The 10839-nt window shown below is 37.8% G+C and overlaps 1 pseudogene; it reads left to right on the top strand.

The window, feature by feature from the left end:
- The first annotated feature begins 4613 nt into the window (after positions 1 to 4613).
- LOC101586661 lies at positions 4614 to 5030 on the top strand (annotated as a pseudogene).
- Positions 5031 to 10839: the final 5809 nt, after the last annotated feature.

Below are 10839 nucleotides of genomic sequence, written 5' to 3'. Positions count from 1 at the left end.
GTACTGAAGTTCAGGTGGAGCTCTACAGATTTTGGAGTTATCCAGCTGCGTCTGGCTTAGGTATGGCTGCTGTGCTCAGCTCCTTCCCGCTGCGGACCTGGGCTAGGATTGGGTATGGGGGTTCCTGGAACTCGGCAGAAATTCCTGGGCTAGGACTGGGTCTGGGGGTTCCCGGAAGTCGGCAGAAATTCCTACTCCTGTATTCTCTTTTAAAAATAAAAAATATCAAATAGTTCTTATATGAAAAACTTAAAATATAAAGAGAAAAATAAAAGGTAGGTGATAGAGACTAGAGCTATCATTTTCTTTCTTTTTTATATCATTTTCAATTGGAAAAGGGAGTAAGAAATTGAAGAAGAAAAAAAGTAAGACAATGAGATTTTTAAAATTGAAAAACAAATGATGACAGAACTTTTACAAATGGGAAGGGACCCAAGAGATGGAAGGAACAGAGAGGGAAAGGAAGAGTAGAAAACTAAAAGAAGGATTAATATATGTTATGTACATGTACTAATTTTTCCTGATAAATGTATCATGTACTGTAAACATATGCTAAGAGATGAAAAACTTAAAAAGACACTTGTGGCGCATATATATATTTTTTGTTTGTTTGTTTGTTTGTTTTATTAATGGGACAAGTAAGCATGAAAATGACTAGGAGCTAAAGAATTTGGGGAAATAAAATGTTATAAGTATGTTGAAGAAGGGACCAAAAATTAAAAATAAAATAGTGATTTATCTTTCATATTATCCTGCCTTAAGCTTACCTGAGTACAACAGGTTCTGGCTAAGAGTATATAGACATCTAGTTTTAGTGAGAAAGCCAGTTATTTTATTTAAATTATAATAATGGTCAAGCAATATTAAAACCATTTCTAGAGCTTAGATTCTGGGAACTGGAGCTACTTTGTAGCTCTAAATGCCCTTGTAGTGACTGCGTCTAGATAACAAACCCTAAAGTAGATTTTTTAAAAGTTAGTTTATACCTCAAAGCTAATTGTGTGTAATAGCAGAATATTTATTTAGCATTTTAATCTATAGGCAGGCCTATACAGAAGCCATATTTTTATCTGAGAGATACTTCAGTGCACATCAGATTAACATAATATATTACAACTAGCTGAAGATCATATTTTTTAACGAGCTTGCAGAACTAGGAGTCGTGAGCTTTTATGGCTGGGAACGAAAATGTTATGAATGTAGCTGAAAGCTGCCAGTACTGATGGATATGGTCTGCTTTTTTCTGTTTTTGTATTATCAGTACTTTGTGTTTTTAAAATTACACTTTTCCGCTGGGTGCTTAAAATCAAGAAGTATGACTTTTTTAGTTTATTGGTACATTTTTTGATACACGTAATGATCATATTCATCATAGGGATGAATCATACCTGTACATGATACAGTTTGATCCCTTTTTTCCCTGCTGCATCAGCGGGACCAGGCGACTGGCAGGAATGCCACTGACACAGTAAGGTTCCCTAGGGTGCAGGTGGAACCAGCACCCTGGAAAAGTCCTAACACTAACAATGTAAGCCAACAGGTGGCAAGTTAGGTGAAACTGTGTTGTGCTCACAGACAAAGACAGGTGGGATAGAAGCAGAGAGGTGCAGTTGCCCCCTTTCTCTCATTTTTTTCTTTTGTCTTACCTTTTTTTTCTGTCTTTTCTAAATGGCTGGGGAGAACGCCAGCCCAGAAAGCTAACTTCAGCCTACAAACCCAGAGGTCAGGTTCAAATAATCTCTTGCTTACTCTATCATTCTTTTTCTTCTGCCCTCTTTTCTAGTTTCCCAAAGCTTGTGTGATCAACCTCTATCCTCCAGTCTTGGTTCTACTTTCTTTTTTTAAAATTTTTATTTTATTTTATTGAGAAACAAATATCAATGAAACAGTTTCAAAATGGATTAATAGGACAGTTTCAATAATTAATACATAGTACATTGTTATCTTCTTAGTGGTCATTCGTAGTATAGATGCAGACAGAATATCCTGTGCAAACACTATTAGTACACCTCTTTCTTCTCATTGAATTAAGCAAAAGTAGCTGTATATCTATCCTAACTATTCTGCATATACAGATACAAAATGGTCCTTCCTTTGTATTGCCTTTTTTGTTTAGTTCTGTCAGAAATGGGTATTCCATTGGCACCTAAATACTATAGGTACGTGAATTCAGCAAAACAATCCAACACACTCCAGCAGTCCACAATAGTAGTGGGTCATCCACAGAAGTTGTTTACTTGAGCCTTTTATGGCTCAGCATATTAATATGGCCTTACTTTATATACCTTGTTTTTATACTTTTCTACTGGATGGTTAAGACCAAGATAAAGCAAGACCTGTATAACAAGAAATGTAACTTTTGTATCTGATAAGGTCAGTCAAGTCCCCTCAGGATTTATCCTGTAATTCTATACTGCACTTTGTTGATCGTTTGTCAGTGGCAGCCATGTTGATGAATCACAGCCATTGCTTGACCATTTTGCTCTCTGTCAAAGCCTGAGACAATGTTTTCTCTCCAGGTGACTCTCCTTAGGCACACTCTATGTCATTGACCACTTTGCTCTGTGGCCCCATAATCTCCTTTTTAAAATTTATTTTATTTTATTATTATTATTATTATTTTTTTTTTTTTTTTTGCAGAACCGGGGATTGAACTCAGACCCTTGTGCTTGCCAGGGAAGCGCTTATTCCACTGAGCAATCTCCCTGGCCCCCCCCATAATCTTCTTGATCAGAAAATTTGGGACACAACTGAGTTCTATGATGTTACAGTATAGGTTCTCCTATGTCCTGAGTCTTCACTGACCTTGAAAGGCTATGGTCAAATTGTTGACTGTCCTTGCAGCCCTTCTATTTTTCTAATTTTTGATCTGCAAACTTAGGTTGTTAACCCTCCAGAAGAGAAGCTTATTATTACCCTACATCTTATGCAGTTGGGTTTAACTTCACTATCTGTCTGAATATCAAACATCTTAGGCATAACATGGAACAGGTATTTTCCATCAAGTATTGATATGTTAAACATTAAGTCCCTACAGAATATGGAGATAAAAATTTTAAAAATAAAAAATATTTAAAGAATATGAATAATCAATTACATATTTTTACACAGAAATTTAAAATCTAACTATATACAACATTGTAGCAGGACAGTCCTGTGACTTTTTTTTTCTTTTTCTTGTGTCTTTTTTTCATTTATTACCCATTTAAAAAAAAAAAAAAACAACTTTTACTTATGAGACAGTATGGTAATAATTGGTATGTCATGACAAGAAGTACGTATTTAGAAGAGCAGAATGACAGGTATTTCAAGCGGGACCCTTCTAATACACATTGCTATCTTCAGTGCAGTTGCTTGGTTCAGAGGTATCAGCATGTATAGTTAGTCAGGGTGTGAATCCTACTAATTAACTGCTAGTTTCAAAAACCTGGAAGCAGGCTTTGAAGAGCTAATAGAATAAGCTGCAAGAAAGTTCTAGAGAGATTTTTATATAGATGAGTGACATAATGAGCTTTAAAAATAACTCTGATACTGGTTTGGAAAGCTAATGACACCAGCAATTATTAGTTACTGTTCCTCAAAAAACTATTGTACTCACTTTCACGACATGAGGAAACTTCGGCCCAGAGAGGCTGAATAACTCACCTGGCAGTGAAGCGTGGGTATGGGGTATTATCCAGCTCTGATCACACGATGCGAGGCTTCTCGGGAAGAGGTTTTAGCAAAGTTCAGTGGAGAGGTCCCGGGCCTGGGCTAGGACTCTGCTTCTACCTTCTTTTCACTTACCTTTGTTCTATCCATTCTCCATAAATTTCCCCACCACAGGGTAAAACAACACTACCAAGGGCAAAACATTTTGCATACAAGCTCACAACTTATGATTGGTTCTGATACATAACTAGATTTTGCTCCTATGGTTTAAGGTATAAAATTAGTAGCTATCACCACAGTGTGTCAGTTTCTAAACCATGCTTGATGCTATTGTTATTGCTAATTATACTGCTTTAGCTAGGATAGCATATCTGTTGTAATCAGTTGTTTTCTGTAACAATACTGGAAAACAACAGTAATAACCTCACCACAGTCCAGCACCATAGGACTGAGAATTAAGCCCAATAGATACCAACATCTAACCTGATTTATTTGGTAAGGTATGGTACTGGGACAGATACAAATCAAGAACCTCCTAACATAGAAGACACCCATGAAGAACAGGCTTTTCCTAGTGAAGTCTTGATGCTAGTGATATAGCTACCCACTACAAACATTTACAAGAATCAGTATAGAAAACAAAATAACTTTTTTTGAAATTGACAACAAGATACAGAATCAAAATGTAATCTCAGACCTTTGGCTCAATCAGAACAAGCTCCAGAGACAGCAATATAGAGAAAAATGAAAGACATGCACCTGAAATTTCTGAAATGACAGCAACTGAAGTAAAGAAACAAGTCCATAAAGCTATAGTGGAAATCATATCAGAAATAATCTTTCTCACCTGAGTAAGGTCCAAGATGGCCACTCGTGTGCAAAAGTTAGTGTAAAGGTGGCAGGAACAGCTCGCTTTGTCGTCTCCTTGAAAGCCATGACTGATCCATGTTCAAACTAGAGCAATGGCAGGGGCCCTCTCTTGGAGAGCTGGAAGGTGCCTGTGGGGCTCAGTGACCATGGCTTGCAGCAACTTCTCCCTGGGTGTTCCAGGATTGTCCTTATAAGGCTCACCCTGCCACCTCCCAAAGTGGTTGATCACTGGAACAAGAAGAGGACAATGTTCGGAGTATATGACAATATCAGGATCCTGAGAGACTTTGAAAAACATCCCAAAGACCTGATCACGGGCACCATATGGCTTCAAGGCTGGAAGGGAAATGAATTGCAGCGACGTATACAAAAGAAGAGAATGGCTGGAAATAGAGTATTCATTGATGACTTGCACAACCTTAAAAAACATATCAGCTATCTCTACAAACACTTTAATCATCATGGAAAGTACTGGTAGAAGAAAAATGTGGGGTCTGTGGAAGAGACACATCTGTTTCCCTGGAGAGGGGGGACAAGACTTTCCCTATGAGGAAAGGGTTTTGTATCCTCACTAATAAAATGGAGTTTTGGGGTCTAATATCCACACTTAAAAAAAAAAAAAAGAAATAATCTGTCATGTAAAAAAAGAAATGGCAACCATAATGAAGGATTTGCTCAGCAAATCTAGAGGAGATGCAGGTTTTTTAAAAAGAGAAGCATTGGGGAGAGATGGCTCAGTAGAATAAGAGCTTCCCTAGTAAGCTCAAGGGCCTGAGTTCAATCCCTGGTTCTGCCAAAAAAAAAAAAAAAAAAAAAAGAGGCACATAGGAAAATGACTGAAATTTTGATGAATATAGGAAAGAATTAGAATGCATGAAGCAGATTCAGACAGATATCAAGGAAATTAAAAATTCCATTGAAAGCTGGCAAAATCACTTGAATGAAACTGAAGAACAACTTTCAGACCTTGAAGACAGGATCACAGCTTGCAATCATGAAAGGAAATATCTCTTTAAAAAAACAAGGGATTGAGAAATAGCAGCTGCAAGGCAATGCAGAGGAAAATGATATACGACTGATAGGTGTCAATAAAAAAGCAGAAATCAACACAAATTAGATAAAAAATTATTTCCAAAAGTAATAGAAAAATTCCAAAGCATGAGAATAGAATCTGACATAGAGATAAATGGATCATAGTTCTAGAAACACTAACCAGAGCAATTAGACAAGAGAGACAAAAAGAATAATGAGAGGAAAGGAAGAAGTTAAACTATCATTATTTGCAGACGACATGATTTCTACATAGAAGGCCCCAAAAACTCCACAAAAGACTGTTAGATTTAATAAGCAAATTAGTAGTGTAGCTGGATACAAAGTCAACACTCACAATCAATAGCATTCCTTTACACAAACAACAGATTCACTCAGAGAGAAATTAAGGAAACTATATCCTTCGCAATAGCATTCCTTTACACAAACAACAAACTCAGAGAGACATTAAGGAAGCCATACCCTTCATAGTAGCATTTTTTGTTGTTATTCACTTTGATAATGTGCACTATTTAAAACCTTCTTTCTCCTAGTTAGAAGGCTATATTGCTCAGTCCTGGATGGTTTAATTATTAGAAGATACTGTGTATGATTCTTGGAAAACATATTGCACAGGAGTGATTTAATTTGGCTAGATATCTCCACTTTTTTCTTCAAGCACTCATGATGTCCAGAACTAGAGGAACCATCCTATGACCACCTTTAGCGTAGTAACCACAGGCTAAGGACAGAATGGCTAGAAGAGTCTCAACTTTCTTGATTTCTTTTTTTTTTTTTAAGTTTTAATATTTATTTATTTAGTGTGTGTGTGTGTGTGTGTGTGTGTGGCCAGCTCAGCCCACCAGGGGGCGGGGCTGGCTGGCATATTGAACCGCGGTCCCTGTGCTTTGCTTAGCTTAGCTTGTTCTAAGTAGGTGCTTTAGACCACTGAGCCATCTCACCAGCCCAAAGTCTCAACTTTCTTGTTGAGACTAATCTTAAAAATAAAGAAAATCTTAAAAAGCCACCGCAGGGACAACAGAGGAAGCACAGAGAATGGACTCTGCTCCACTCACTGGTATCACCTTCCTGAGTCAACAGAGGAAGTGCAGAGCACAGGCTTGCGCTTTACTCCTTTCATCAGCTCCACCATCCCAGGGACAACAGAGGGAGGGCAGAGCACAGACTCACACTCCACTTGCCAGTATGGGTGTCCCAAGGCAATGGAGAAAGTGCAGAGTGCAGAGTTACATGCCTCCTATGTCTTTTATATGCCACTACCATGCCATTTTTTCACTGTTGCTTTGTAATATAGCTTGAAGTCAGGTATTGTTATGTCTTATGTTTTGCTCTCCTTGCCCAGGATTGCTTTTGCTATCCTGGGTCTCTTTTGATTTCGTATGAATTTTAGGATGCTTTCTCTAATTCTACAAGGAATGTAGTTGGTATTTTTTTTTTTAATTTTAGGACAGGGTCTACAGGGTCTCACTGTGTATATTGTACTCATAGTGATCCTCCTGTTTACAGCCTCCCAAGTGCTGGGATTATAGGCACATGCCACCATGCCCAGTCTCAATCGCTGCCTCAGCATGCCTCGGGTGCAGGGCTGGCAAGGCAGACCCAGAGACTGAACTCCCAGCCTCTGAGTCTGCCTAAGCAGGCACTTTAATCCACTGAGCTATTTGTCTGGCCCAGCGGTATTTTTCCTTGCAGAAACATACATTTATTTATTTATTTATTTATTTATTTTTGGCAGGACTGGGGGTTGAAATCAGGTCCTTACACTTGCCAGGAAAGCACTTATTCTGCTGAGCCATCTCTCTGGCCCCCAGTGGTATCTTTTATTGATAGTGCATTTAATCTATACATGAATTTTGGAAGTGTAGCCATTTTGGCAATACTGGTTCTGCCTAATAAGGAGCACGTGACACCTTTCCATTTTCTTTTTCTTTTTTCTTCTTTTGATACAGAGTCTCACTATGCAGTCCAGACTCCTAGTGATCCTCCTGTCTCAGCCTTCCCAGCGCTGGGATTACAGGTGTGCACCACCACACCTGGTTTCAGGGTCAGCACAGCATGCAGTGCTGAACTGGGGGCCTTGCACTTGCCAGGTAGGTTCTTACACTGCCGAGCTATCCCCTGAGCCCCTCTATTTTCTGATGTGTTCTCTAACTTTTTTCAGAATATTGTAGTTTTTGTTGTAGAACTCTCTCACTTCCTTGATTAGGTTAACCACCAGGTATTTAATTTTCCTTGATGCTATCATGAGTGGTATTACTTCATAATTCCCTTTCACTGGGTTCATTCTTGGTGTACACAGTGCTATTAATTTTTCTGTGATTTTTCTATACTGCTAATTATTAAAGTTAGTTATTAATTCTAGGGATTGTTAAAAAAAGGGTTGTTGATGGAATTATTTGGTCTTTTATGTAAATTATCATGTCATCTACAAATAATGACAATTTGAGTGCTTTATTTCCTACATGTATTCCTTTTCTTTCTCTTGCCTGATTGCTTTGACTAATATTCCAAGTACTATGTTGAATAAGAGTAACAGTGGTTATCTTTGTCTTGTTTTTCATTTTAGAGGGAATCCTTTTAGATTTTCCCTATTTAACATGTTGCCTATTGGTTGTTATAGTTTTTGTCAAATTCAGGTATGGCTCTTCTAAGCCTTTCTCCAAGATTCCTATCATAAAGGGGTGTTGGATTTCATGAAAAACCTTTTCTATACCTATTCATATGATCATGTGAAAGGCTTTTACCTTGCATTTGTTTACATAATTTATTAAATTTATTGACTTGTATATATTGGACCATCTTTGCATCTCTTGGGTGAAATATACTTCATCATGGTGTTTGAGTTTTTGAATGTTCTGTATGCTATTTTCTAACATATTGTTGGAGTTTTGCGTCTGTGTTCATTAAGGAGGTTGGTCTGTAGTTCTTTTAGCTGAATCTCTACCTGGTTTGGGAATCAGAGTGATGCTGGCCTTCATAAATGAATTTGGAAGTATTCCATCCTTTCATTTTCTTTGAATATCTTAAGGTGATTATATCATTAAAGGTTTTGTAGAATTCAGCCATGGATTCAACAGGTTCTGGGCTTTTAGTTCATAGATTGCTTATTACTGTCTCAATGTCATTTATGTGTTATTGGGTCGCTCAGCATTTTTGTCTTCTTGGGTTAGCTTTGGTACTTTGTATGAGTCTAGAAACCTGTTCATTTTTTCAAATTTTCCAATTATGTTGGAAGACAATTTTCATGTTATCGTCTGGATTTTGACTGTGTCTGTTGTGATTTGCCTTTCTCATTTCTAATTGCTTTGATGAGTCTTCTTTCCTCTTGATAAGTGTGGCCAAGAGTTTATTTTGTTTATTCTTTCAAAAATCAGCTCAACTCACTGATTTTTTTTTGTATTGCCTTTTTAGTCTTAATTTCACTTTCACTCTATTCATTATGATTTCTCTCCTTAATTTCAGTGTGGGCCTTGATAGTTGTCATTTCCTATGTATCTTATCAGTCCTCGTAAAGTTATTTGAGCTTGCTCTGCTTCCATAATGTGAGCACTGATGATGGAGCAAAAGAGACTCCATCTTAAAGGAGACTCACTTAAGTTAAACTCACTCTCTCACCCCTCCCATGTAGCTAACCATAAATCCACTTAGACAACCAGGGTCACAAAATAGGAACAAATAGTTAGAACAACTTGGAGAATAGGGCAAACATTAAACCACACTGCTCCATGACAGGCAGTATCTGGGAAAAGTAAACTTTGTGGCAATTGTGACATTCTTGTAATATTCCTGAAAATTAGGTTACTATGGTAACCTAAACATAATATAACCTGAAAGCAGAGTTCAGGCTGGTACCAACAACTTGGAAAGTTTTCCCCCCAGTCAGGGAATTGGTTGGTTGCACGCTCATAATAAAAGCTTCCTTGTCCTTTACATTTGGCCTCTTTTGTGGGGGCTTTTTTTTTTTTTATTTTTTTATTTTTTTAGGGAAGGGTCTACAGGGTGTTCAGGGTCTCACTACTAGATCAGACTCACAGTGATTCTGTTTACAGCCTCCCAAAAGCTGGTATTATAGGCGCGAGCCACCACACCCAGTCTCAATCACTGTCTCAGCACGCCCTGGGAGTGGGGCCAGCATGGCAGGCCCAGGGATGGAGCTCCGGGCCCCTGTGCCTGCTTGCAGGTGCTTTAATCCACTATCTGGCTGGCCCTGGTTTTATCATTTCTACCTAGGATATTTCTGAGTATTTTCTGGATTGCTTGTTTAGTATTTATATATTGCTTAAATTGGTGTTTACTAGGAAATGTCCTTACATCTCCATATATTTAGAAGGAAAGCTTTGCTAGATATGTTAACCTATATTGGAAGTTGTTTGCTCTTAGGGCTTGAAATACTTCATTCCACGGGGCTTGCAGGTTAGCTCAGTTGTTTAAAGTGCCAAGTTGTTTAAAGCACCTCAGTTGTTTAGACCGCAGTTCAATCCCCAGGTCCACAAGCCACACCAGACCCACCCTTAACAAAAATACAAACAAAGAAACAAAAATTCACTCCAAACTTACCCACCCATTAAGGTTTGTATTTTGAAGTCTGCTGTAATTCTAATGGGTTGAACTTAATATGGGATTTTTGGGTTTTCTCTGTTTTTAAAATTCTTTTTTTTGTTGGATATCTGGAAGCTTAATAAGGATATGCCTTGGTGAGTTTCTTTCATCATAGTCGTTCGGTGTTCTGGAAGCCTTGCTTACTTGTATAATGGACTCTTCTCATATTTATGAAAATTTCTGCTTCTGTAAACGTGAATAATTCAAGTTGTGTTATCTTCTAGCTTTCTTCTAATTCCAATTAGCCTTAGGTTGGTCTTAAGTGTCATCTAGTAGCTAATCGATTGTCTTTTTTGGGGGGAGAGGATGATCTTTTTATTCTCTAATTTTTGTGGCTTCAGTACTTCATGTTCTACTTTTGTCAGTGGAACAGTTTTCACATTGATCATTTGTGAAATTCATGGATTTTATACTTTTGTGTGTGTGTCTGTGATACTGGGGATCAAACTCGGGACTTTGCACTTGCCAGGGAGGTACTTACACTGCTGAGCCATCTCCCTGGCCGTTATTTCTGTTAATTCTATCCTATCTTTTTGAGGACTCCATTTGATGGTAAATTTGTCATTCATGTTTTAAACTATTTATCAGCTCTTCCAATTTTTTATTTTCCCCAAATCTACATGGAACATTTGAGTGATAATTCTGTAAACTTTTGGTTTACTTCCTCTT

Source organism: Octodon degus, unplaced genomic scaffold (assembly GCF_000260255.1).
Source record: "Octodon degus isolate 3935 unplaced genomic scaffold, OctDeg1.0 scaffold00073, whole genome shotgun sequence".
Taxonomy (NCBI): Eukaryota; Metazoa; Chordata; class Mammalia; order Rodentia; family Octodontidae; genus Octodon; species Octodon degus.
This window is presented reverse-complemented; position numbering and strand designations above follow the sequence as displayed.